This window comes from Caretta caretta, chromosome 1 (genome assembly GCF_965140235.1).
Source record: "Caretta caretta isolate rCarCar2 chromosome 1, rCarCar1.hap1, whole genome shotgun sequence".
NCBI classification, from domain to species: Eukaryota; Metazoa; Chordata; order Testudines; family Cheloniidae; genus Caretta; species Caretta caretta.
The window spans coordinates 273,892,565-273,919,181 of record NC_134206.1 but is presented as its reverse complement, the minus strand read 5'-3'; the positions used below and the strand labels follow the sequence as shown (position 1 = coordinate 273,919,181).

The following is a 26,617-nucleotide window of genomic DNA, read 5'->3' as shown; positions in this document are numbered from 1 at the left end:
TCCTGATTTTTCACTCATGCTATCTGGCCCAGCCAGCTCTGTGTGACTATTCCAATCCTGGCTGGCTGCCGAGGAAGTGAGTTACTTTCACTTTCATTCCTCAGCACTGCAGCCAGTCAGCCCACCCCTTCCCCTCACCCAACACAGCCCTGCCGGAGGAGAGGCAGGAGAAAGGGGTGCTCCGTGGGGGGAAGGGAGGGTGCTCCGTGGTGGGGGGGAGAAGAATGGACGTTATGGGGGGCAACAAAGGATACTGCAGCTGCCGAGCCTGCCTCACCTCACGCCGGGGGAGAGAGTCACACTCACAGGTGAGTTCCTTCCCCCACCCATAACCCCTCCCCTTCCCAGAGACCCCAGCAGCCAATCCCCTCCCTCAGACTGTGCTGCATTCGGCTCTCTCTAGGACACAGCATCCCTGCTCTTACATGCTCCACTGCTTCCCATCTGTCTGGACTCCCGGCAGAGTGGTGCCCTAGACAGAGTGGTGCCCTACGCGGCTGCCTATTCTGCCTATGGCTAAGGACAGCCGTGCATCAGGCCTACCTTCTCTCAAGGACACCCTGGCAGGCCACAGCCTCTGCTCAGTTCCTGACACTAGCCAGGCTTCTCTCATTGAGGGAGAGCTGAGGGCTTACTCTAGGGCCAGGTCTACACTACCACTTACTTCAGTATAACTTACACTGCTCAGGGGCAGGGCCATCCCTAGCTATTCTGGGGCCCTACACAGCCCCCCGGTGGGGTAGGGGGTGTGGGGGCCTGTCAAGGTTCCTTCCCCACTCTGAACTCTAGGGTACAGATGTGGGGACCTGCATGAAGAACCCCCCTAAGCTTATTTTTACCAGCTTAGATTAAAACTTCCCCAAGGTACAGACTATTTTATCTTTTGTCCCTGGACCTTATTGCTGCCACCACCAAGCATCTAACAAAAATAACAGGGAAAGAGCCCACTTGGAAACGTCTTTCCCCCCAAAATAACTCCAAGCCCTACACCCCTTTCCTGGGGAAGGCTTGATAAAAATCCTCACCAATTTGCATAGGTGAACACAGACCAAAACCCTTGGATCTTAAGAACAATGAAAAAGCAACCAGGTTCTTAAAAGAAGAATTTTAATTGAAGAAAAAGTAAAAGAATCACCTCTGTAAAATCAGGATGGTAAATACCTTACAGGGTAATCAGATTCAAAACATAGAAAATCTCTGTAGGCAAAACCTTAAGTTACAAAAAAACACAAAAACAGGAATCTACATTCCATTCAGCACAAGTTATTGTATCAGCCATTTAAACAAAACTGAATCTAACGCATATCTAACTAGATTGCTTATTAACTCTTTACAGGAGTTCTGACCTATATTCCTACTCCGGTCCCGGCAAAAGCCTCACACAGACAGAGAGAACCTTTGTTTCTCCCCCCAGCTCCAGCTTTGAAAGTATCTTGTCTCCTCATGGGTCATTTTGGTCAGGTGCCAGCAAGGTTATCCTAGTTTCTTAACCCTTTACCAGTGAAAGGGTTTTTCCTCTGGCCAGGAGGGATTTAGAGGTGTTTACCCATCCCTTTATATTTATGACAAGACCCAGGCCTCTGTGTGTGTGGGGGGGGGGTATTGGCTTGGGAGGCTGTGGGGAACTTCCCCCTAGCACTCACCGGCAGTGTGGCTGGGTCTGGGTCGCTGCACTTCCTGCTGCCAGTGAGTGCAGGCCTGGCCCTGCTGCAGTCTTATGGGGAGTGGGGGCGGAGCAGGGGTGGGAAGAGGTGGGGCTGGGGCAGAGCAGAGTGGGGGCCATGGGGAAGAGGTGGGGCAGGGGCTGGAGCAGCATGCAGCTGAGCAGGACACCAGGAAATCTGTGCACTTTGCATATAGGTAGGGACGGCCCTGCTCAGGGGTGTGAATAAGCCACACCCATGACTGACGTAAGTTACACCAACCAAGCACCTGTTTGGACAGTTTCTCCTGCCAACATAGCTGCTGCCTCTCGCGGAGGTGGATTTATTATGCTGATGGGAGAGCTTTCTCCTGTTGGCATAGAATGTCTGTTGGCGTAGAACGTAGAGCTACTAGCCCTAGCTCCCCAATTCTTCTTATACTTTATGGTGAAGCAGAATTATCTGCTGAGTTTTATAACACCACCTAGTATATTCCTAGTACATTCATGCCGACACTTTGTTACCTCTGTTGCCTTAAAAAATGTAATAGAACTTTTGTAATGTTCTACTTTCCCAATACTCTCACTCAACCCCTCATAGTATTTTCTGTCACCGGAGAGCATCTGAATTCTTCATAAAGAGCCTGTCTTTCCTGTGAACAATCCCTGCATTCCTGTATCAGGGGATAAATTGTTTCTTTAACCGTACATGTGTGCCATCACCCATCTTTGTGTCTATTCATTAAATATAAATTATGATTCAAACCACAGTGACCAGATAACGATCTAAATATGAGCACTTCCCTGATCCTTTCACAACTTTGAAGTAGTTCATTATCCTCTATTCTGGGGCATACTTCATAGAATATTCTTTTTCGTTTCTCCTTGGTCCACAATGCTGAGCCGTTCCTTTTAAAATCCTTTTTAAACTAAACTTTTAAATTCCTGCTTACTCAAAGGAATCCGTATCTCAATTTCTCCATTTTTAAAGATTTGTTTTGCTTTCTTAGCCACCATTTCATTGCCAGGTATCTCAGCATGAGCTGGAATCCATCCTAGTACCGTGTTCATAGCGGAGCATACTAACTCTGCTGTCAAAAACAATATTTCATTGATTAGATCACTCCTGCTTCTGAGGTACCCCTTTTAATAGCCAGTATATGTTTTATAATGAATCTGAAAAGATAACAGCTGAGGTAGGCCATGCATCCTTTATCCAGTTTACTGATATTATTCCCACCAATTCAGCTGTCATAACAGCTATAAAATTAGACATTCTTTTAATTTTATTAACTCCAATCTCAAGAATGCAAAAGGCTGCTCCCACCCGTCCCATGTTTTCATCTTGAGTTCCATCAGTATATATTCAGCAGTGGTGACTCCATTTACCATACATGTACTCATAAATTTTATCTGTCATATAGGACACCTGTTTCTTTCCCTTCATTATATAATTCTAAATCCACATCCAGAGAGACTATTTTCCAGGTATAATGTACTGCCCCATAACTATAGATTTTAATCTCTTCTTATTGTATCTGGATACATTTCATCCACTTAATTCCCAAAACTCCTCATATATTTGTACAGTATTTTTATCGCTGCAATTTCCCTTGACGTTAGCCCAAAACATCAGATCTCACATTTTCATTATTAACTTGACAGGCGTTTCTCCAGTAGCGGCCTGTATTACCCACAGCGATGTCAAAAAATAATGCACCTCGTTCAATTCATAGTGCTTGAACTTGAATTGACTCTAACTTCTGCGATCTGGATACAGCACTAAAGGTTTGACACCCACAATCTACGACTGATCTCATTAACGCTCTGTAAAGCATCCTCACCACTTTCTTATCTGCTCCCCCATGAATCCCAGCAATACTTTTCGCTCTCAGCTGAGCTGGTTTCTTTCCTTTTAACCCCTCCTGTTGCATGCGCAGCAGGGTGGGGCTGACTGAGCTTGCAGCAGCACATTAACCCTTTCTTGCCTAGTATGGGGTTTGCATATCCCTTCAGACCAGTAAGTGATTTCCATCTATATATCAAGGTTAATATGGAGCAGAACACCGTGTTTTTTTTACAACTAATGGCCCCTCCTGACCTGGGCTGGGCAGGATCTGAAGCAATAATTTAGATAGTATGTTTGTGAGAACACCTTGTTGACCGTGGAGGCACATCAGATCCAAGTATTGTTTTCACAGTTGGATGAATCTCTCTCAAATACTGTGGTTTGCCACAACAGAGCTCAATGTTGACATTGCTGCTCTTGCCAAGCAGAACATTAGGGTATGTCTACACTACGAAATTAGGTCAAATTTATAGAAATTGGTTTTAAATATTCGAGTATGTGTGTGTCCCCACAGAAAATGCTCTAAGTGCATTAAGTGCATTAACTCGGCGGAGTGCTTCCACAGTACTGAGGCAAGCGTCGACTTCCGGAGCGTTGCACTGTGCGTATCTATCCCACAATTCCCGCAGTCTCCGCTGCCCATTGGAATTCTGCATTGAGATCCCAATGCCTGATGGGGCTAAAACATTGTCGCGGGTGGTTCTGGGTACATATCGTCAGGCCCCTTTCCCTCCCTCCCTCCGTGAAAGCAGCAGCAGACAATCATTTCGCGCCTTTTTTCTTGAGTTAACTTTGCCGACACCATACCACGGCAAGCATGGAGCCCGCTCAGGTAACCGTCACCGTATGTCTCCTGGGTGCTGGCAGACATGGTCCTGCATTGCTACACAGCAGCATCAACCCCTTGCCTTGTGGCAGCAGATGGTACAATAGGACTGGTAGCCATCATCGTCATGTCCGAGGTGCTCCTGGCCACATCGGCCAGGAGCGCCTGGGCAGACATGGGTGCAGGGATTACATTAGAAGTGACTTGACCAGGTCATTCTCTTTAGTCCTGCAGTCAGTCCTATTGAACCATCTTATGGTGAGTAGGCAGGCGATACGGATTGCTAGCAGTCCTATTGTACCATCTTCTGCCGAGCAGCCATGAGATGTGGATGGCTTGCAGTCCTTCTGCACTGTCTGCTGCCAGCCAAAGATGTAAAAGATAGATGGAGTGGATCAAAACAAGAAATAGACCAGATTTGTTTTGTACTCATTTGCTTCCCCCCCTCCCCCGTCTAGGGGACTCATTCCTCTAGGTCACACTGCAGTCATTCACAGAGAAGGTGCAGCGAGGTAAATCTAGCCATGTATCAATCAGAGGCCAGACCAACCTGCTTGTTCCAATAAGAACAATTACTTAGGTGCACCATTTCTTATTGGAACCCTCCGTGAAGTCCTGCCTGAAATACTCATTGATGTAAAGCCACCCCCTTTGTTGATTTTAATTCCCTGTAAGCCAACCCTGTAAGCTATGTCGTCAGTCACCCCTCCCTCCGTCACAGCAATGGCAGACAATCGTTCCACGCCTTTTTTCTGTGCGGACGCCATACCAAGGCAAGCATGGAAGCCGCTCAGCTCGCTTTGGCAATTATAGATTCATAGATTCATAGATATTTAGGCCAGAAGGGACCATTATGATCATCTAGTCTGACCTCCTGCACAATGCAGGCCACAGAATTTCACCCACCACTCCTAAAAAAGACCTCACATCTATATCTGTGCTATTGAAGTCCTCAAATTGTAGTTTGAAGACCTCAAGGAGCAGAGAATCCTCCAGCAAGTGACCCGTGCCCCATGCTACAGAGGAAGGCGAAAAACCTCCAGGGCCTTCCAATCTGCCCTGGAGGAAAATTCCTTCCCGACCCCAAATATGGCGATCAGCTAAACCCTGAGCATATGGGCAAGATTCATCAGCCAGATTAGGAGCACATTAAACACCACACGCATTATCCAGCAGCATATGCAGCACCAGAACCTGGCAGAGCGATACCGGGCGAGGAGGCGAAGTCAGCGCGGTCACGTGAGTGATCGGGACATGGACACAGGTTTCTCTGAAAGCATGGGCCCTGCCAATGCTTGCATCATGGTGCTAATGGGGCAGGTTCATGCTGTGGAATGCCGATTCTGGGCTCAGGAAACAAGCACAGACTGGTGGGACCGCATAGTGTTGCAGGTCTGGGACAATTCCCAGTGGCTGCGAAACTTTCGCATGCATAAGGGCACTTTCATGGAACTTTGTGACTTGCTTTCCCCTGCCCTGAAGCGCATGAATACCAAGATGAGAGCAGCCCTCACAGTTGAGAAGCGAGTGGCGATAACCCTGTGGAAGCTTGCAACGCCAGACAGCTACCAGTCAGTTGGGAATCAATTTGGAGTGGGCAAATCTACTGTGGGGGCTGCTGTGATGCAAGTAGCCCACGCAATCAAAGATCTGCTGATATCAAGGATAGTGACCCTGGGAAATGTGCAGGTCATAGTGGATGGCTTTGCTGCAATGGGATTCCCTAACTGTAGTGGGGCCATAGACGGAACCCATATCCCTATCTTAGCACCGGAACACCAAGCCGCCGAGTACATAAACCGCAAGGGGTACTTTTCAATAGTGCTGCAAGCTCTGGTGGATCACAAGGGATGTTTCACCAACATCAACGTGGGATGGCTGGGAAAGGTACATGACGCTCGCATCTTCAGGAACTCTGGTCTGTTTCAAAAGCTGCAGGAAGGGACTTTATTCCCAGACCAGAAAATAACTGTTGGGGATGTTGAAATGCCTATAGTTATCCTTGGGGACTCAGCCTAACCCTTAATGCCATGGCTCATGAAGCCATACACAGGCAGCCTGGACAGTAGTCAGGAGCTGTTCAACTACAGGCTGAGCAAGTGCAGAATGGTGGTAGAATGTGCATTTGGACGTTTAAAAGCGCGCTGGTGCAGTTTCTGACTCAGTTAGACCTCAGCGAAACCAATATTCCCACTGTTATTACTGCTTGCTGTGCGCTCCACAATATCTGTGAGAGTAAGGGGGAGACGTTTATGGTGGGGTGGGAGGTTGAGGCAAATCGCCTGGCTGCTGGTTACGCGCAGCCAGACACCAGGGTGGTTAGAAGAGCACTGGAGGGCACGGTACGCATCAGAGAAGCTTTGAAAACCAGTTTCATGACTGGCCATGCTACGGTGTGAAAGTTCTGTTTGTTTCTCCTTGATGAAACCCCCCGCCCCTTGGTTCACTCCACTTCCCTGTAAGCTAACCATCCTCCCCTCCTCCCTTCAATCACCACTTGCAGAGGCAATAAAGTCATTGTTGCATCACATTCATGAATTCTTTATTAATTCATCATACAAATAGGGGGATAACTGCCAAGGTAGCCCAGGAGGGGTGGTGGAGGAGGGAAGGAAAATGCCACACAGCACTTTAAAAGTTTACAACTTTAAAATTTATTGAATGCCAGCTTTCTGTTTTTTGGGCAATCCTCTGTGGTGGAGTGGCTGGTTGGCCGGAGGCCCCCCCACCGCGTTCTTGGGTATCTGGGTGTGGAGGCTATGGAACTTGGGGAGGAGGGCGGTTGGTTACACAGGGGCTGTAGTGGCAGTCTGTGCTCCAGCTGCCTTTACTGCAGCTCAGCCATACACTGGAGCATACTGGTTTGATCCTCCAGCAGCCTCAGCATTGAATCCTGCCTCCTCTCATCACACTGCTGCCACATTTGAGCTTAAGCCCTGTCTTCAGCCCACCACTTACTCTCTTCAGCCCGCCACTTACTCTCTTCAGCCCGCCACCTCTCCTCCCGGTCATTTTGTGCTTTTCTGCACTCTGACATTATTTGCCTCCACGCATTTGTCTGTGCTCTGTCAGTGTGGGAGGACAGCATGAGCTCAGAGAACATTTCATCACGAGTGCGTTTTTTTTTTCTTTCTAAGCTTCACTAGCCTCTGGGAAGGAGAAGATCCTGTGATCATTGAAACACATGCAGCTGGTGGAGAAAAAAAAAAAGGGACAGCGGTATTAAAAAAGACACATTTTATAAAACAGTGGCTACACTCTTTCAGGGTAAACCTTGCTGTTAACATTACATACATAGCACATGTGCTTTCATTACAAGGTCGCATTTTGCCTCCCCCCACCGCGTGGCTACCCCCTCAACCCTCCCCTCTCCCCGTGGCTAACAGCGGGGAACATTTCTGTTCAGCCACAGGTAAACAGTCCAGCAGGAACGGGCACCTCTGAGTGTCCCCTGAAGAAAAGCACCCTATTTCAACCAGGTGACCATAAATGATATCTCACTCTCCTGAGGATAACACAGAGAGATAAAGAACGGATGTTGTTTGAACGCCAGCAAACATACACTGCAATGCTTTGTTGTACAATGATTCCCGAGTATGTGTTACTGACCTGGAGTGGTAAAGTATCCTACCATGGAGGACGCAATAAGGCTGCCCTCCCCAGAAACCTTTTGCAAAGGCTTTGAGAGTACATCCAGGAGAGCCATGAATGCCAGGGCAAATTAATCCTTTCACATGCTTGCTTTTAAACCATGTATAGTATTTTAAAAGGTACACTCACCGGAGGTCCCTTCTCCATCTTCCGGGTCCAGGAGGCAGCCTTGGGTGGGTTCGGGGGGTACTGGCTCCAGGTCCAGGGTGAGAAACAGTTCCTGGTTGTCGGGAAAACCAGTTTCTCTGCTTGCTTGCTGTGAGCTATCTACAACCTCCTCCTCCTCCTCATCATCATCTTCTTTGTCCCCAAAACCTGCTTCCGTGTTGCCTCCATCTCCATTGAAGGAGTCAAACAACATGGCTGGAGTAGTGGTGGCTGAACCCCCTAAAATGGCATGCAGCTCATCATAGAAGTGGCATGTTTGGGGCTCTGACCTGGAGCGGCCATTTGCCTCTCTGGTTTTCTGGTAGGTTTGCCTCAGCTCCTTAAGTTTCATGCGGCACTGCTTCGGGTCCCTGTTATGGCCTCTGTCCTTCATGCCCTTGGAGATTTTGACAAAGGTTTTGGCATTTCGAAAACTGGAACGGAGTTCTGATAACACGGATTCCTCTCCCCATACAGCGATCAGTTCCCGTACCTCCCGTTCAGTCCATGCTGGAGCTCTTTTGCGATTCTGGGACTCCATCATGGTCACCTCTGCTGATGAGCTCTGCATGGTCACCTGCAGCTTGCCACACTGGCCGAACAGGAAATGAGATTCAAAAGTTCGCGGTTCTTTTCCTGTCTACCTGGCCAGTGCATCTGAGTTGAGAGTGCTGTCCAGAGCAGTCACAATGGAGCACTCTGGGATAGCTCCCGGAGGCCAATACCGTTGAATTGTGTCCACAGTACCCCAAATTCGACCCGGTAAGGCCGATTTAAGCGCTAATCCACTTGTCAGGGGTGGAGTAAGGAAATCGATTTTAAGAGCCCTTTAAGTCGAAATGAAAGGCTTCATCGTGTGGACGGGTGCAGGTTTACATCGATTTAACGCTGCTAAATTCGACCTAAAGTCCTAGTGTAGACCAGGGCATAGAGTGTTCTCAGTAAGTCACTAAGAAGACTATCTTGTGAGTTGCTTCATTTCAATTTATTTTCAATTCCTTCCCATATATTCAAGGGCCTCTATGTGTGCGTATGTGCACATGTCAGTTTTGGCCTGCAGACAGATTGCCATTTCCCGGCTAGCATTATCTGGTTTGATGTTGGACATCCCTGATGTAGAGGTGAAAGACTCCATATCTACCGGTTCCCTGAGCCCTACATCAGTAGTTATGTACTTTTTGCCACTTTTCCCAAGGTATGAGTTCAACGATCTTGTAGCCATGGCTTGTGCAGATGTGTGGATGGAATCCTCCTGGTTGCACTAGGATTAACTGTGCCTGGAGCAGTTTTTGCGGCTAGTTTGTCTTGTGCAGAGGGCTGCTATTAGATATTTTTTAGTTTTTTCTTAACCGCCAAACATCTGGTTCCTTGGTGACTGGCTCCCTTTAAATCAGTGGACTGACTCTGAAATCCTGTCCTACAGACTTAAAAGATCTTAAATGGTCTACAACCTGCATCACTTTATTGTCCACTTTCTCTAGCCATGTAAAGTAAGGAGTCTCTCTGTGTATCCACTGCCGGAGCTCACATCCATGGGATCTGGAACAAACATTTCTGTTTTTACAGGTCGCATCTTGAGAACAGTTTGCCTATTGATCTTCCTTCTGTTACATCTGCTTATGCAATCAAATAAAAGTCAAATTCTTTTCAATCAAGTTTTTGGTACATTTTTAGGTCATCTGTATCTCATTATTCTGGAACAATTTGCTCAGTGCAGTTCCCTCTGCTTTGTTTGGCCCATATTTTCTTATTCTTTTCTGTGTTGTCTGAAGCAGGGCTGTAAGATGTGTGGTTCATGAACAGGGATATAAATAATGACCATTGATTGTCAGGGCGCATCAGAGTCTTTTTCCCCAAGGACTCTGTGCTCGCATGGAAGTTTCCAAAGGAATGCTTCCCTTTGGCATGTTTCACACATTTAGATGGAATAAAATTAGAAAACAAACCTTTATTATCAGTGCAAGGTACACTGTCACTAGAACCATTAACCAGTGTATCTGTATAATATTACTTCTGTACAAGGGTCCTGAGCTCATGATCTCAACTGCTGCTGTGAGAAAGGGAGCACATTAGACATGTTTGTTATTTGCACACAATGTTCAGCTTGTGCTGTTTAAGTAGCTTATTGGAGTTCACCTAGCTAATATACTTTTAAAAAATGGCTTTACTGACTTAAAAAAGATACAAAATGTACGCAGGAGAAACATAAACTCTGGACAAGTACCTACTTCCCACCGGCAAAGTATGAAATCCTAGCTCCGCTAAAGTTAATGGCAAAACTCCAATTGACTTCAGTGGGGTCAGGATTTCACTCGAAGTATTGGGCATTTATTCCACTTCCCCTCTCCTCTCCACCCCACCACCGCTCTTCTCTGTCAATATCATGTTACTCTCAGTTGCACTTGCCTTTCCATCATAGAGAAATCATTCTTGTTGCACATGAAACTCTTCAATATTGTAATTCATTTATCACCGGATGTTGTTATGAAGCAATTTCTACACTGTCATCATGCCAACCATTAAGAAATGGAATTTGAGCTTTGCTTAGCTAGTCTTTTGAAACAGGTAGTATAATAAAGAGAGCTCCAGAATCCCTAAGGATACCTCTCCTTCTGGATATCCATTGGTAGGTTGAATACCTCCATTGCCCTTTTCTACAAATATTTCTTACAAAGCTAGGCTTAGTAATTTTCCTTCCAACAAGCTGAGCAAAAAGTAGAAGGGAAAGTAGCACTTCTAAGCCATGGCAGCTGATAATTACCTTGCTGTACATGGGGCTCTATATAACTCAGGCACTGTAAGAACTGTACTTGATTACAGTGCTTTAAGACTAGCTCAGTGCAAGAGTTCTGCTTCATTAGGGAAATAGAACTGCAGTACTTTAACGGAGCTCATTTCCATCTCCAATTTTGCTCTTGCATGGAGAGCTAAGCTACCTTTGTGCCCAAACCGTTGACATCCTTTTTCCTTGGAGAGGACTACAGATAAATACACGGTGGCAGAACAAACAGCAAATATTAATAGGAGACATAGTGTGAGGTTGAGTTGAACAGGAGGACCACCTGTGGCTCCTCATGAAAGATGGAAAATGGCTGTTTGGAAAAAATTACCTGTCATTTGAATGGGTTTATTTCTTTAATCCCTGAAAGAAAACCACATCCCACAATGAAAGCGTAAAGCCTTCCTCTCCTGTGTAATAGGCCGAGAATAAGTCTGATGATGATTATTAAAGTATTAGGGCCTTTTTAATTTGGAAGCTTGGGTGTAGTGAGCCCTGTAGTTCTCCAGACAGACTCCTGCTAGGTGCTTGGGGAGGCATTAGAAATTCCAGCACAGTCTACTGAAATAAATAGGGGCTTGGGGAATGCTGGAACTTATCTTCAGTGGTTGTTTTTGTAGCTTACTGATTTCTGCCTGTGTGTGTGTTTTGCCCATTAGCAACTATTTAAATAATATGTGGAGTGCTGATGTGCCAGCATTTCAAGCCCTCTACAACTTGCCTTTCAAAGATCTCTCCCCTCTCACTCCAGCCAGGATGTTCTTTGTGGGAGTCCAGTTCTGCTTCCATTGGAAGCAGGAGCAGGCCCTGTGTTTCTGAAAGAAAATTCATCTTGGCATTATCAGCCCTAATTGCTGGCTTTAATTTGTTTTATATACTTAGGGCTAGATTGTGCAGCCCTTACTGTGATGAGCACTGTCTCACCCGCGTCCCCCCATTGGCTTTACTGGGATCTAGTTGCGTGGGTCAGTGCTTACCAACATGCAAAAGGGGTGCTCAGTCTAGCACTTCTTGAGCGAGCCTCAGCCCCAGGTCACCCAAACCATAAAACAGGCTACTGAGGCCAATTTTCCAATTAATTAACTACTCTGAGCTGATATTCCACATGCCAAATTTCAGCTCACATTGGATTTTCTGGAAGCCTTTTAAACCCCTTATTACAAGGGGTTTGTTTCTAAACACCATTAGCCTGATTTTCCTCTCACTTACACCAGAGTAACTCCATTCATTTCAAAGGAAGAACTTCCAATTTATACTGGTGCTAAGGGAAAGGAAACTCAAGTCCAGATCCTCAAAGGTATTTAGGCACCGAACTCCCAACAATTTCAATGGAAGTTGGATGCCTAAGTACCTTTGAAGATTGGCCTCAGACCCTAGAATCTGAAACTGTAGGGCCTGATTCTCATTTACACTAAGGCCCCTTTATACTGCTATTTAAATTCACTTTATAAAGTGTATATAAGAACCAGGCCCTCTATGACAAAGCTCTTCGCAGAAGCTGTATTAACTAAATGTTGATGCTGCTTTTAAAATGTTGCTTTTAAACAGCTACAGCTAATTCACCTTGACTAGACAGAGGGCTCAATGCTGGGATAGCACTAAGAGGCTCTGTAGCACTGGAAATCAGGTGAGACAGAAACCTCCTCAGTGCAAACAGACCCCTAACCTATTTTTTTACATTCCTTCAAACAAGAGTGAGTTTCACTCCCAGCAGAGGCTGAGGTTGAAAATAAGATCTTTCCTATTACACTGCCCATGACCTCCTTAGATCTTGTCTCGACCATAGTGTGTGGATTGAAATAGAATATTACATCCCAAGAGGAGCTTTTGTCTTGGTTACCTTTTGAATTAATTAAGCCTTTTGGGAAGATTCGTCCGTTTCCACACTACTGTATTTCATCTACTTATTTTGTTTTTAGTTTGCATTGTACATTTGCAAATATTGTAGAGTCTCCTGTTGGAAACACAGCTTTCCTGGCCAAATTCTGCTGTGCTCCTAGATCCTCCTGCACAATGTCCACTGATTACACCTACAGCCCTACATATTGCACACCTATAGCCCAGGACACAATTTGTCTTTTCACGTTAAATGTAAGTGTCAGACTGTTTTCTAGGACTGAAGACACCCAGACTTTAAGGACTACAGGAGCTGTCACATTCAAGCCCTTTTAACATATTTTTCTCTCCTCAGATGGTGAGTGGGTGAAGTATCCTGTTTCTAAGTGCTAATAGTGCACTTAAAATAGTGGATCCGCACACACTTGCAGTTCCTGTTCTCCTGAACTTGGGGCAGGAATGGGTTGGGGAGACTAGATTAGATGCTCTTGGGTCTTGTGATGCAATGTTTCTACCTCCATCTGTTTAATGCCATGTTTCTTGTTCCATGACAAGTCTGTTTCCATGGCAGTGACATCTCTCTCAATGATTTTCTTATATGTCATCTGTTGTCCTTCTCTCTTTCACCAAATGGTATCCGGTCAAGGGCTTGTGTAGGAATATGGTTTTTTGACACCCATACAACATGCCCAAGCCACTTCAGCCCTCTCTCTCAAATCATTGTCTCTAAAGTCTGTTAGCCAGTCCTTTGTAACATCACCATTAGTTACTTTTTCCCACCGGTGGTCACCAAGTATTCTCTGCAAGCCTCTCAGATGGAGTTTGTTAAGTTTCCTCTTATGGGCTTCTATCACTTGCCAAGTTTCAGGGAGCAGAGCGAGCAAGGCAAAGGTGATATTTAAGCCGCTTTTGTGCTCCCCCTATTCGGGGACCATTCAGGGGCCTGCCTGGTTCCCCAGTATAAGTTCAGAGCAGCCTCACAGCTGCTCTAATTTATGCTCTGCTTCCAATGCCCCTTGTGGGCCCTGGGGAGCTGAATACAGTGTACTCCAACCACACTCCCTCCCTAATGCTTGCCTGCCTCCTCCCTCCCACTCCCAGCTCCAACAGGGCCTCTGTGCTGTGGGGGCTGGGAAGCAGCTAGTGTAGAGTCTTTAAACCAGCTCTTGAGTGGCTGGGAAGTCCCCCTGCACTACTCTCAGGGGCCTATTTTTGCCCCCCGATTAAAGGCTCTTTTTGGTGCTGGAGTGCAGTAACAGGACCTTTAGTAAAAAGAACAGGAGGACTTGTGGCACCTTAAAGACTAACAAATTTATTTGAGCATCAGCTTTCGTGAGCTACAGCTCACTTCATCGGACCTTTAGTGTAACCGAGAATCAGCCCTGCCCCGTTTCTCCCTACCATGTCTTGGCGGATATTATAGAAATGTGGCAATGTAAAATTCTCCAAGATCTAGGAGTCTGTCACACTCTTCAGCTGACACCACTTAATATGTTTTGTGGGGAAATCCCAGCACCTTAAAACCACCTTTAACAACAACAACAAAAAAAGTAAATGAACCGTGGCTGGGTAAATAAATCAGTGGTGAACACTTTATGGTGATAATTAAAAATTCTCAGCAAGGTGTTTGTGTTGGGACCCTGTAGCTACCAGATGATGAGTTTAAAGGTGACTGTCTCCCCCCCATAGTCACAAAGTGGATTCTGGGACAAGGGGGCTGATTCATCACCATGTGTTACTCCAGTTTTATGCAGATGAAAGGCAGTGATGTTTCACTGGTGTAAAACTGGGGTAACAGAGCACTGAATCAGGCTTTTCTATTTTTAACCATGGGAGACAGACACTGACATTTGATCTATGGAAAGGGAAATAAAATGTGCTCTGGCCCAGCAGCCTGCCAAAACCTAGCCTTTGCATTTCTCATAGATTGTTAAGAGAATTAATAGCATTAGCAGCCTCCGAGGAGATATGCTGCTTTCAGATTTTCCAAGTGGGCGGGTGTTAAAGCAAGGTGGATGGTGGCAGGATTAATTTTTTTATTAAATGAAGCATTCAGCGTTCCAGCAAACAGCTTGCTACAAAGCTGAACAGTAGCTCTAGGGCTTGTGGAGTGGTGGAGGTGGTGGGGAGCCTTTGAATCACAGTCATTCTCTGCTGAGTTTACTGAAATGCGAAAGGATGACTCTTCGATTCAGCTTTCACCCACTGGGAGCCACGTCCCCTACCCCCACTCACATCTGATGTCAACTCTGCATTAAAGAATGTGTGTCAGTCGCAGGGCGAGAGAGGCAGTTTGAATATTCTGGTCAGAGACTACTTCTTTGTGAAGGCTGTTGAACGTTTTGAAACCAAATCGAGCTCCCTGGAAATACCTTTTGGTTTTGATATCTCTTCAAACTTGAATCATGTTCAGATTTTTAAAAAATTTATTATCTGAACTCAGGTCAGTTTCACTGAATCCATGGAATATTTTACCCTGCTTTCCGCTCATCTCTGACTTGTATTAGTCGGATAAACTAACTCACTTTCCTAAATAAATATATTTTTATAGGTCATTTGGCAGCTATCACTTCTTTTTCCCTGCTCAGCATTGAAACCTTTTAATCAAAAATCATCTTACCACATGTTTAGTTGAACTGCTATATTGTTTATTAGATTGAGAACAATAAGAATACATAGCATTTATTTATAGTCTTTCATCCTAAAATACTTTACATACTGATACACAGACTATACATGAATCACTTCATCCAGTGATGATGGGGAATGTCCTGTGGGGAATGAGTTGTGACAACTGTTTAACAATACACAAGATGTACATGTACACTTCTCTAGAACAGGAAGTGAAAAAATATTTTAGCCAGCTGGAGGGAATGTAGGTAGGTAGAATATAGTTTTCCAAGCTGGAGTTTAGCTAGGAGAAGCATTTCAACCAGCCATATTCCTACTTTTGTTAAAAGCACAAACAGGGTATTCAATGAGAAGAAGTAGGCCAGACCTCAGTTTCACATCTCATCCAAAGGACAGAGCCTTGAGTGGCTCAATGCCCCTGGCCACCATGCTCAGGTAATGGATCAATTCTGATTCAGAGGAAAGAGTGGCACTTATTGGATCACCAACCTTATTGCTTGCAGAAATGTTCCTTATAAGAAGGTGGCAGCTAGGAATGGTTGATTATTGATTTACACTTAATTATGTATTTACTCAGCCTGCCATTTTTGCACATAGCTAAGCTACATAATCACATGCACTCCTTCAAGTGATTGCCTATATTCACAGCTCACTAATGAGAGCGTATGTCCCATGACTTAGAGTTCAGAGACTTTGACCAGCAGTGGCCATGCAGTGCATGTGCACCTGGCAAGTCCTTGTGCTCCATGTTGAAGACATGAAAGGACAGGGTGCACCAACTGCCACTCAGTTCCTCTCACTGCCTTCTGAGACGGAGTGGCTTACTGGTTGTAGAGGCTCACTGTCCTTAGCTGCAACAGCCCCTGTTTTCTCTGGTTTTGTATTGTATAGTTAGTTCTAGTATAATTAGGCTGTTTACAGTTGCCCATTAGCAATTTCTTAAGTTTTCTTCTAGATTTACCATGATTAGACTTTTGGTACCAGGATGTTGCCAAGTCTCCTGGATTCAAATACCGCCCCTCATGTGAGGGTACCATCTCTGTGAACAACATGCTCCTAAAATGCCTGTATTGCTTCAGGCATTGCACAGACTGGTAAAATGTGCAGAGCCCTTTTCCCCAGGGCCTGCAAAGACAGGGAGGCTCAACTGCAGATATATATCATGGGCAAATCCATGAGGCTGGAATGAAAACTCCAGATCATGGGTCCCCCATACATCACTAGCTCACTGACTCACAGGGCTTCACCTTTAGCCCTGGCTCCAAGATTGGCCAAACCCAACAAAAGACCATTATTAGAGAAGATACCAGGTGTGGGGAGCTCCACAGGTAGATCTCAAATGAAGATCTCCTCAAAAGGCAGACCTCCATCCCCGTGCTGCTTTTCCTTCGAGCCTTCGCAGCCCCATGCAGTTCCCACCAAAATTCACCCTCACCGTGGTGCTGAAGGCTCAGCACTGAAGTGACAGGCAGAAGAGCCATTGAGAGTAGCACCAAGACAAGCTTCCACTTTAGTTAGGAGGTTGGCCCCTTCAACCTTCCACTCTTCAACACTGGCACCATTGATTAGGCTATTCTGGCACCACAGCCTTGGGCACTGCAGACCACGGAACTGCCCACATTCTCAGCATTTGAGCCAGCACTGTTACCCAGGGATGCCACAGCATTTTCTTGGCCATTCTCCCCTCAACACCAGAGCATTTGATGTTTAAAGTGTCGATGGATCTTGTGGTCCTGCAGGAGTCAGAATCACCACTGCTCTCCACTTCCATTTCTCTAGTGGTGCTGGAACTTTCTTTGATTATGGCACTGAGTACCTTCAGGACCTCACCAATTAAGCCTAAGTTTACTGTACCACATATGGAGTGACAATGTTCTTTCTCGTCAGCTTCCTCAGTCGTATTGGACAATAGTCATGTCTTGGAGTATTCCCATATATATTCTTCCACGATGTCTCCTCTACCTTCTTTAGTCTCACAGACATGTTCTAGAGTCTCTTCTCAAGACATACTGGGACACCTACCAACCAGATCATGAATCTTGGCCATTGGGTCCATAGCAGTCAATGTGTATGTGCCCATACTGATGACATTGGTCTGCTCAGGAGAGAGTTGGTTACCAAGACAGGGACCACTAGCTTACCAAGACAAGGCCCTCCATATATAGCCACAGCCACACACCACCATTGTACTGATCGGGAGTCAGTTAGTGGAACATGCACAGGGAAAATCACTTGAAGGAAAACAGAGTTACTGACTGTATAGCAGTGGTTCTCAAACTTTTGTAGTGGTGACCCCTTTCACCTAGCAAGCCTCTGAGTGCGACCCTTCTTATAAATTCAAAACACTTTTAAATATATTTAACACCATTATAAATGCTGGAGGCAAAGCAGGGTTTGGGGTGGAGGCTGACAGCTCACGACCCCCCTCTCCCATGTAATAACCTCATGACCCCCTGAGGGGTCCTGACCCCCAGTTTGGGAACTCCTGCTGTATAGTAACTGGAGTTCTTTGAGATGTGTTGCCCATGTGTACATTTCATGACTTACCTTCCATCACTTCTACCTTAGAGCCTTTACTTCCAGAATTCTGTGGTTGAAAGGAAACTGATTGGGCAGTTGGTGCGCTCCACCCTCATATGCCTTCATCGCAGAGCACAGAACCTCTCAGGACACATGCAAGACACGGAACTTGTGTGTGGTGCATTTGCGCCCCATTAGTGGAATGTGCATCTGACCAATATATCTTGAACTTCTGCTACTGTACAGGTAAGTAACTTTGCATTCCCATCACTGTTACAAGTATTTGTTGTGTCTTGTCTTAAATGCAATTTTAAACTCTGGGGTCGGGACTGTCTCTTCCTCTGTATTTGTGCAGTTCCCAGCACAATGGGGCATTGTTCCTTACTGGGGCTGCTGGCTGCTATTGTAATCCCAGAAAAAAAATAACGTAGGTCTTCCAGCATCCAGCTTTTGCCAGGCCATTCTGCCTTGAATGTCTGAAAGCTGCATTTTTGCTGGTACTCTTCCCTGATCATCCTAACTTTCAAATATTTTAGCTATCTATTTATGCAGTCCTTCTATGAAGCTCCTTCTGGGGATCTTTCTTGTGGAGAGTGCAGGAACAGAACATGCTGTACAAACACATGCAAATGCCTTATTGCCAAATCTTTTGTGCCTAGTGGTTGGCAAGTGCCAACCGACAGGTATTCACAAATATGCAAAACCAATGCGGATTCAAAATGACTGGGGTAACTGTCAGCTGCGATTGTGCTATGCTGTAGGAAATACAACTCCTGTCAAGCACATTCAGCTGAGTAATGCTTTGCACCCAGGGTGTCCCTTTACACTTTCTCCCTGAAAGGTAAAAGGGCCTGACAGGGGTTGGTCCATTCCCATGTACATGGGGTTGGAGACAAGAAGCCTATGGCATTCATTGCCCTGGTAAGAGCCAGTCAGAATTAATATCTCTGCACTGCAACCTCTGGGGACAAGAAATTCCAAAGGGAGTTGGGATTGAAGCAAGGGTCATAACCTCCCCCACCAGGTCCCCCTCCTAACCTGCCTGTGGAATAGACACGGTGCACTGGATAATTCACATTCCATCATGCTAATATAGTGCAGCCTGCACCTGGTGCAGTCTTAAGTGAGCGCTAGGAAGCTAAGGGATTGCCCAGTGCTCCTCATGGGGCTGTGGGGCTCTGCATTGACGTTATTCAGGCCACTGCCCAGCTGGCTCAAAGGGAACAGACATATTTAAACCCTCTGGGCTTGTTTCCTGGCCCCAGTATATAAATAACTACCACTGAAGTAGCGTGTGTCATCATAACACCAGGAGAGCAGAATCTGAATGAAAAACAATGGCAACTCCCTCAGTAGCAGTTCCCCAGCACAGAGCTGTCTCTCTCAGATGCTCCTTCTCTCTTAGCTAGTTCTGTTTGATCAGTTGCTAGGCAAAGGCAGGTGTGTCAGCTGAAGTAGTGGAAATTTCTATTCATCTTATAAATAGTTGAACAGCCCAGCTTGGTGAAATGTGAAACGAGCAAATATTCCATCTTATTCTTGTAGGGCAGATCAGGATTCAGTCTACAGTGCTGTCATGTCAACAGTGTCACCGCTGCTGTTCATGATGCCATGGTGCTATAAGTTATTCATGTGAACATAGCAAACAAAGGTTTAGCTTAACCAAGTGATGAACATTTCTCTACCCGCAACATTCTCCCCCTTTAGAAGCAAAAGGCTCAGAGGTCACTTAATCTATGACAGAAATCGATTGCACAGTCTTTAGGGTTAGTATGCTTTGCAAATAGAGCAATGTGTCTCTTACCAGTACTGAGTGCTTCAAGCACAGAGCTCCTTGGTAATAGAGGAAAATATCACTAAAAGCCTAATGCAACGTGACTAGTTTGTTTGAAATTTGCTAGGGAAAATTGTAAATTTCCCTTATGATCATGTTTATACACTTGCCTATTAACAGGCTTTTTCTTCTGCTCATCCTAATGCTTCTTGCCTCAGTACATTGACCCTGGTTCTCTGGTGTCTTAAGACGGGTTTACTCACTGTGAGACTGTGATGAGCTTTTCATCTCTTTCTCACGGACGTAAACGTTTCTGCTCTTAAAAGGAAATGACTTAATATGCTGACTGTATTTCTGTATATCAGTCTAAAGATATGTTAAATGCCGTTTATTGTAGTTTCTCAATTCTAATTGGTTTAAAGGGTTTGTCTAACCCTGTGCTACTTACTGCCTGGAAAAGTATGTCACTGAATGACATTTCATGTACCTCAGAGAAGCATCATCATCTAGTGGTCAAAGCAGGGGGCTGTGAATGGGTATATTCTTAATTCTGCCACTAATCCTCTAGCTGCTGTGGTGGAATCTTAATGTTTCTGTCTCAAGTTTCCATGTGATATGGGGACAATAATAATAAAACTGTAAAGCACTTTGCAGTCACACTAGATGAAAGATGCTTCATAAGTACAAATTATTATTTTCCTTATGTTATTTATTATCAGGCAATCTCTTGATCTGAGAATAATCACACCTCATCCAATTAAAGCAGAAATACTACAACAATGGGTGGCGTACACATAGCTAGATGCTACCCTCGGTGATCAAAACAACAATGATTTAGCAATATCAACTAAAACTGCCAACCATCATAATAGTTTGGTGTGAAAAAGGAAAAGTGATCCATTTGTTTAATTTTAATTAACTGTTTTATTAGTGAATTACAAGCACCTCTGCAGCAACAGTGAAAATGTAATGTCCCAGCCCAGAGCAGCAATGTATTGTTACGGAAGTGAGTTGTTGTAAGAATACATGGAGGATGGGCTAGGGAGTCTACTGTGATGAGGAAGTAAAAGATATATGTGGATGAAAAGCATACAATAAAATAGATTTTTATTTCTCTAGTGCACTCTCCTGTGCTTTGTCTCAATCTTTTGAGTCCACAGAAAAAAGCTAACTCCATCCTTTGCACATCAATTATTACACTCCATGTCAGCTCTCTAATGATCTGCTGGAGGTTGCCTAAGGATTGGAATTAATATAAACAACAACACCACTCTGCTTGGATATAGTGCTTTACACCTTCAAAGAGAGATGTTAGCATTAATTAAGCCTCACAGAACCCCTGCAAGGCAGATAAGTCTGTAGAGCAGCCAAGTGTGGTAGATGTTGGAACATGAAAACCTACAGTATGAGAGGGAAGAATAAACAATTTATAAGCACTTGTAGGTGATGAATCGTGATGGTACATCTCTAACTTGCAGCTCTCATTTACTGCTTCCCCACCCTGGCCCTTTGAAAGTTGTAGCAACATCTTGTCTCACCTATTGTACAATTTCATCTGTGCACCTAGGGCTAGATTTTGTAAACCTCATTAATTTTGCATGAATAGCCCCACTGAACTTAATGAGACTACTTGAATAAATGCTCACCAACATGAGCAGGGGTACACACACTAGTCCTTAGAAAGTGTGCCAATTAGCCACAAAGCCTTGGGACAGCATAACAATGAAATCACACTTTTATATAAAGCTACTGAAGTCCATTGCCCTTGAAACTCCTTGTTTATAACATGTCAAATGGTTAGCTACTCAGGGCAGCCAGGACTGTTGTAGAATGATAATCTGGTATAAAATAGTAAACAAGAGCTCACCCAACATACAGTTTCTGTACTTGTGATTTTAATGTTATGTTCTTTACTAGCCTGTAAACCAAGAACTGTGCTCTTCATTGCACATATTAATGACCGATGTGATATTTTTATGCGAGTGTTAATGTGGCATTGTGTTACGTTGGCTCATTTAGCCATATAAAGAAAAGTTAGTTGAAAGGTTTGCCTCATCACCTGAGATATTCCTTTGAGGAATGGTGTGCAGATTAGAGATGCTGTTTGAAATGGACCTAAATCTTGGTGAGGCTTGGAAAATGAATTGTTACAAGGGATTCAGTTTAACTATTAGGTAATATGCATCTTGCAGCAGGAAAAAGGAAATTGTAGTTTCCTTAAAACTTCAAAGGAAGGAAGCTTTTTAATAAAAAGCTGATACATACCTTTGCACAACACTACGGATTTCATCTCTTTTGCCATCATGTTACCTCAGATCAAAGGAGATATGAGCTATTCCTGAGGGAAGCCCTCTGCAAGGGACACATTTCTCCCAGGTGAATGTCACAGGTATACTGGCCCTAACAGAAATGGATACAGATATCAGGAAGCCTCCTCTCCAAGATCTGATAAGGTCATTGTGTTTCCCCAAGTTTAGCCCTTATAAATGAAGGTAAGGTTATAGATCTCTTTGTAGGTGCCCTATCAGGCAGATATTGTTTGACAGAGCTGGGCCAATGCTCTAAAAATTGTCTGTGACTACTCATCTAAATTTTAAAAACAAATTCTTTAAAACACATTTGCATATCTTCTGTGTTTGTTTCAAACTAATATTCAGGAAAGTTCACAGAATCGGCTCATTTTAAACAGACATTGAATGTGAGTATTTGCTCCAGAAATGTGCTCCTAAGAATTATATCATCCACTCCTCAGGTACCATGGGGATTAGTGTGGCATAAGATCATCCTAAATAGACAGGAACAAGCTCAAGAAAACTAACTACATGACCCATTTGTCTCACCAAGCTACTGAATACAGCTCAACTTTCAAAGATTGTTGTGTGTAGTCAAACTACCACAGACCAAGGATTAATACATTTTTAAAAAAGATATTCGCTGAATAACTTTGAATAATGAATGAAGATTGCAATCTGCTCATGGACAAATTGAGAACCAAAAGAGAGGCAATAAGCATTAAAGAAATCATTTGCTAAGAATTATTTGCAGAGTTCAAATGTCTTACATCTTTTATGTGTGGTTTCCCCTGGTATCTTCCATTAGGTTTGTATTTTGTTGTATGCCATCTGAAATCTGACCATAAATGTAGCTATGCAGAGACCTTCAGAAACCTCTTTGCTAAGGGGGTGCTTAAAACCATGAAAAACCCATAGACACACCACACAGTTGTGTGTTTGCCTACTTAATCAAAACTGAGCAATCATACAAATCTCAGGTGGGGCTGGGCCAGGAAATTATTTCTTCCTTATAGGGTCTCCCTGTATACCAAGCTCCAGGCTTCCCCTTCCTTTTAGTTGTTGTTGGGGTAGCTGGTGACCTGGTAGCTTCCTAATGTATTTAGAGGGTGCCGGGCTGTAATTTGTGCACCTATTTCAGTAGCAGAAAAACAAGCAAAGAAAAATCAATGAAACTTCTGAAAATATGTAACTGGACTATTCATAGCTTCATTAATGAAGTCAAGCCCCAAAGAATTCAGTGACTGCTTGTCTCAAGATCTGGAACTAGCTTCTTGAAGATCCTGCACATGCTCAGATACAGCACAATGGCTAATGCAGGGCCACATGGTTCATTTCAGATAATGTCAGGTAAGAGATGCCCTCATCTTCTCTTTTTATCTTTAATGAACAATAGAAAAGTATTGGGCAGAGGGCACTAAGGTCCAGCCCCACTGAAGTCAATGAAAAGACTCCCTAAGGCCCTTAACAGCTTTATATTGTAGGTTTCACTATACCTGGAAGTAGTGCTCACTGTGGCCTTGTCTACACTACAAAATTAAGTCGACTTAAGTCAAGTCAACATACAGTCACCGCACTAATTAAAGCAGTAGCTCACACGCACACTATGCTCCTTCTGTTGGCGATGCGCATCCTCGCCAGGAACGCTTGCACCGACTGAACTGAGCCATTGTGAGGCACTGACGCCTGGAGCCTGCCCCCACCCCTGGGACTGACAGCCCGAGCTGTCAGACAGGCAAGGGGTTCACAGCTGGAGCCCTCACCATGGGGCTGACAGACTAAGCCATGCACTGGTGAGCCATGCACTGCTGGGCTGACAGCCAACAGGTGATGTAAGTAATGTGTCTATGGAGATGCTGTGTTGCCCTAACTACATCGACCTAAGTGCTTCACCTCTCATGGAGGTGGAGTTATTAAGTTGAAGTAGTGAGCGACTTATATCGGTGGGGGCACCATTGTAGTGTAGACACTTACAGAGTTAGGTTGAGGTAAGCTGCCTTATATTGACCTAACTCTGGAGTATACAAGGCCTGTCTGTGTCTGTTTCAGGTTTCACTGTAAGAAAGGCTTCTATTGTAACCATATAGAATCATAGAATATCAGGGTTGGAAGGGACCTCAGGAGGTCATCTAGTCCAACCCCCTGCTCAAAAGCAGGACCCATACCCAATTAAATCATCCCAGCCAGGGCTTTGTCAAGCCTGACCTAAAAAACTTCTAAGGAAAGAGATTCCACCACCTCCCTAGGCAACGCATTCCAGTGTTTCACCACCCTCCTAGTGAAAAAGTTTTTCCTAATATCCAACCTAAACCTCCCCCACTGCAACTTGAGACCATTACTCCTTGTCCTGTCCTCTTCCACCACTGAGAATAGTCTAGAACCATCCTCTCTGGAACTACCTCTCAGGTAGTTGAAAGCAGCTATCAAATCCCCCCTCATTCTTCTCTTCTGCAGGCTAAACAATCCCAGCTCCCTCAGCCTCTCCTCATAAGTCATGTGTTCCAGACCCCTAATCATTTTTGTTGCCCTTCGCTGGACTCTCTCCAATTTATCCACATCCTTCTTGTAGTGTGGGGCCCAAAACTGGACACAGTACTCCAGATGAGGCTTCACCAATGTCGAATAGAGGGGGACGATCACGTCCCTCGATCTGCTCGCTATGCCCCTACTTATACATCCCAAAATGCCATTGGCCTTCTTGGCAACAAGGGCACACTGCTGGCTCATATCCAGCTTCTCGTCCACTGTCACCCCTAGGTCCTTTTCCGCAGAACTACTGCCTAGCCATTCGGTCCCTAGTCTGTAGCTGTGCATTGAGTTCTTCCGTCCTAAGTGCAGGACCCTGCACTTATCCTTATTGAACCTCATCAGATTTCTTTTGGCCCAATCCTCCAATTTGTCTAGGTCCCTCTGTATCCTATCCCTACCCTCCAGCGTGTCTACCACTCCTCCCAGTTTAGTATCATCCGCAAATTTGCTGAGAGTGCAATCCACACCATCCTCCAGATCATTTATGAAGATATTGAACAAAACCAGCCCCAGGACCGACCCCTGGGGCACTCCACTTGACACCGGCTGCCAACTAGACATGGAGCCATTGATCACTACCCATTGAGCCCGACAATCTAGCCAACTTTCTACCCACCTTATGGTGCATTCATCCAGCCATTACTTCCTTAACTTGCTGACAAGAATACTGTGGGAGACCGTGTCAAAAGCTTTGCTAAAGTCAAGATACAATACATCCACTGCTTTCCCTTCATCCACAGAACCAGTAATCTCATCATAGAAGGTGATTAGATTAGTCAGGCATGACCTTCCCTTGGTGAATCCATGCTGACTGTTCCTGATCACTTTCCTCTCATGTAAGTGCTTCAGGATTGATTCTTTGAGGACCTGCTCCATGATTTTTCCGGGGACTGAAGTGAGGCTGACTGGCCTGTAGTTCCCAGGATCCTCCTTCTTCCCTTTTTTAAAGATTGGCACTACATTAGCCTTTTTCCAGTCATCCGGGACTTCCCCCGTTCGCCACGAGTTTTCAAAGATAATGGCCAATGGCTCTGCAATCACAGCCGCCAGTTCCTTTAGCACTCTCGGATGCAACTCATCTGGCCCCATGGACTTGTGCACGTCCAGTTTTTCTAAATAGTCCCTAACCACCTCTTTCTCCACAGAGGGCTGGCCATCTATTCCCCGTGTTGTGATGCCCAGCACAGCAGTCTGGGAACTGACCTTGTTCGTGAAGACAGAGGCAAAAAAATCATTGAGTACATTAGCTTTTTCCACATCCTCTGTCACTAGGTTGCCTCCCTCATTCATTAAGGGGCCCACACTTTCCTTGGCTTTCTTCTTGTTGCCAACATACCTGAAGAAACCCTTCTTGTTACTCTTAACATCTCTCGCTAGCTGCAGCTCCAGGTGCGATTTGGCCCTCCTAATTTCATTCCTACATGCCCGAGCAATATTTTTATACTCTTCCCTGGTCATATGTCCAACCTTCCACTTCTTGTAAGCTTCTTTTTTATGCTTAAGATCCGCTAGGATTTCACCGTTAAGCCAAGCTGGTCGCCTGCCATATTTACTATTCTTTCGACACATCGGGATGGTTTGTCCCTGTAACCTCAACAGGGATTCCTTGAAATACAGCCAGCTCTCCTGGACTCCTTTCCCCTTCATGTTAGTCCCCCAGGGGATCCTACCCATCCGTTCCCTGAGGGAGTCGAAGTCTGCTTTCCTGAAGTCCAGGGTCCGTATCCTGCTGCTTACCTTTCTTCCCTGTGTCAGGATCCTGAACTCAACCAACTCATGGTCACTGCCTCCCAGATTCCCATCCACTTTTGCTTCCCCTACTAATTCTTCCCGGTTTGTGAGCAGCAGGTCAAGAAAAGCTCCCCCCTAGTTGGCTCCTCTAGCACTTGCACCAGGAAATTGTCCCCTACGCTTTCCAAAAACTTCCTGGATTGTCTATGCACCGCTGTACTGCTCTTCCAGCAGATATCAGGAAAATTAAAGTCACCCATGAGAACCAGGGCATGCGATCTAGTAGCTTCTGCGAGCTGCCGGAAGAAAGCCTCATCCACCTCATCCCCCTGGTCCGGTGGTCTATAGCAGACTCCCACCACTACATCACTCCTGTTGCTCACACTTCTCAACTTAATCCAGAGACACTCA

The 26,617-nt window shown here is 45.1% G+C and overlaps 1 long non-coding RNA gene across 2 annotated transcripts in view; it reads left to right on the top strand.

Moving 5' to 3' along the window:
- Positions 1 to 235: 235 nt before the first annotated feature.
- Positions 236 to 26,617, top strand: part of LOC125630111 (uncharacterized) — a 52,093-nt gene continuing 25,711 nt past the window's right edge. The window contains exons 1-2 of one of the 2 annotated variants that reach the window (XR_012666434.1): positions 236 to 308; positions 17,945 to 18,127. This is a non-coding gene — a long non-coding RNA (uncharacterized LOC125630111). Of the gene's footprint in view, positions 309 to 17,929; positions 18,128 to 26,617 lie in introns of both variants that reach the window. The other variant, XR_012666433.1, reaches the window with a different exon arrangement.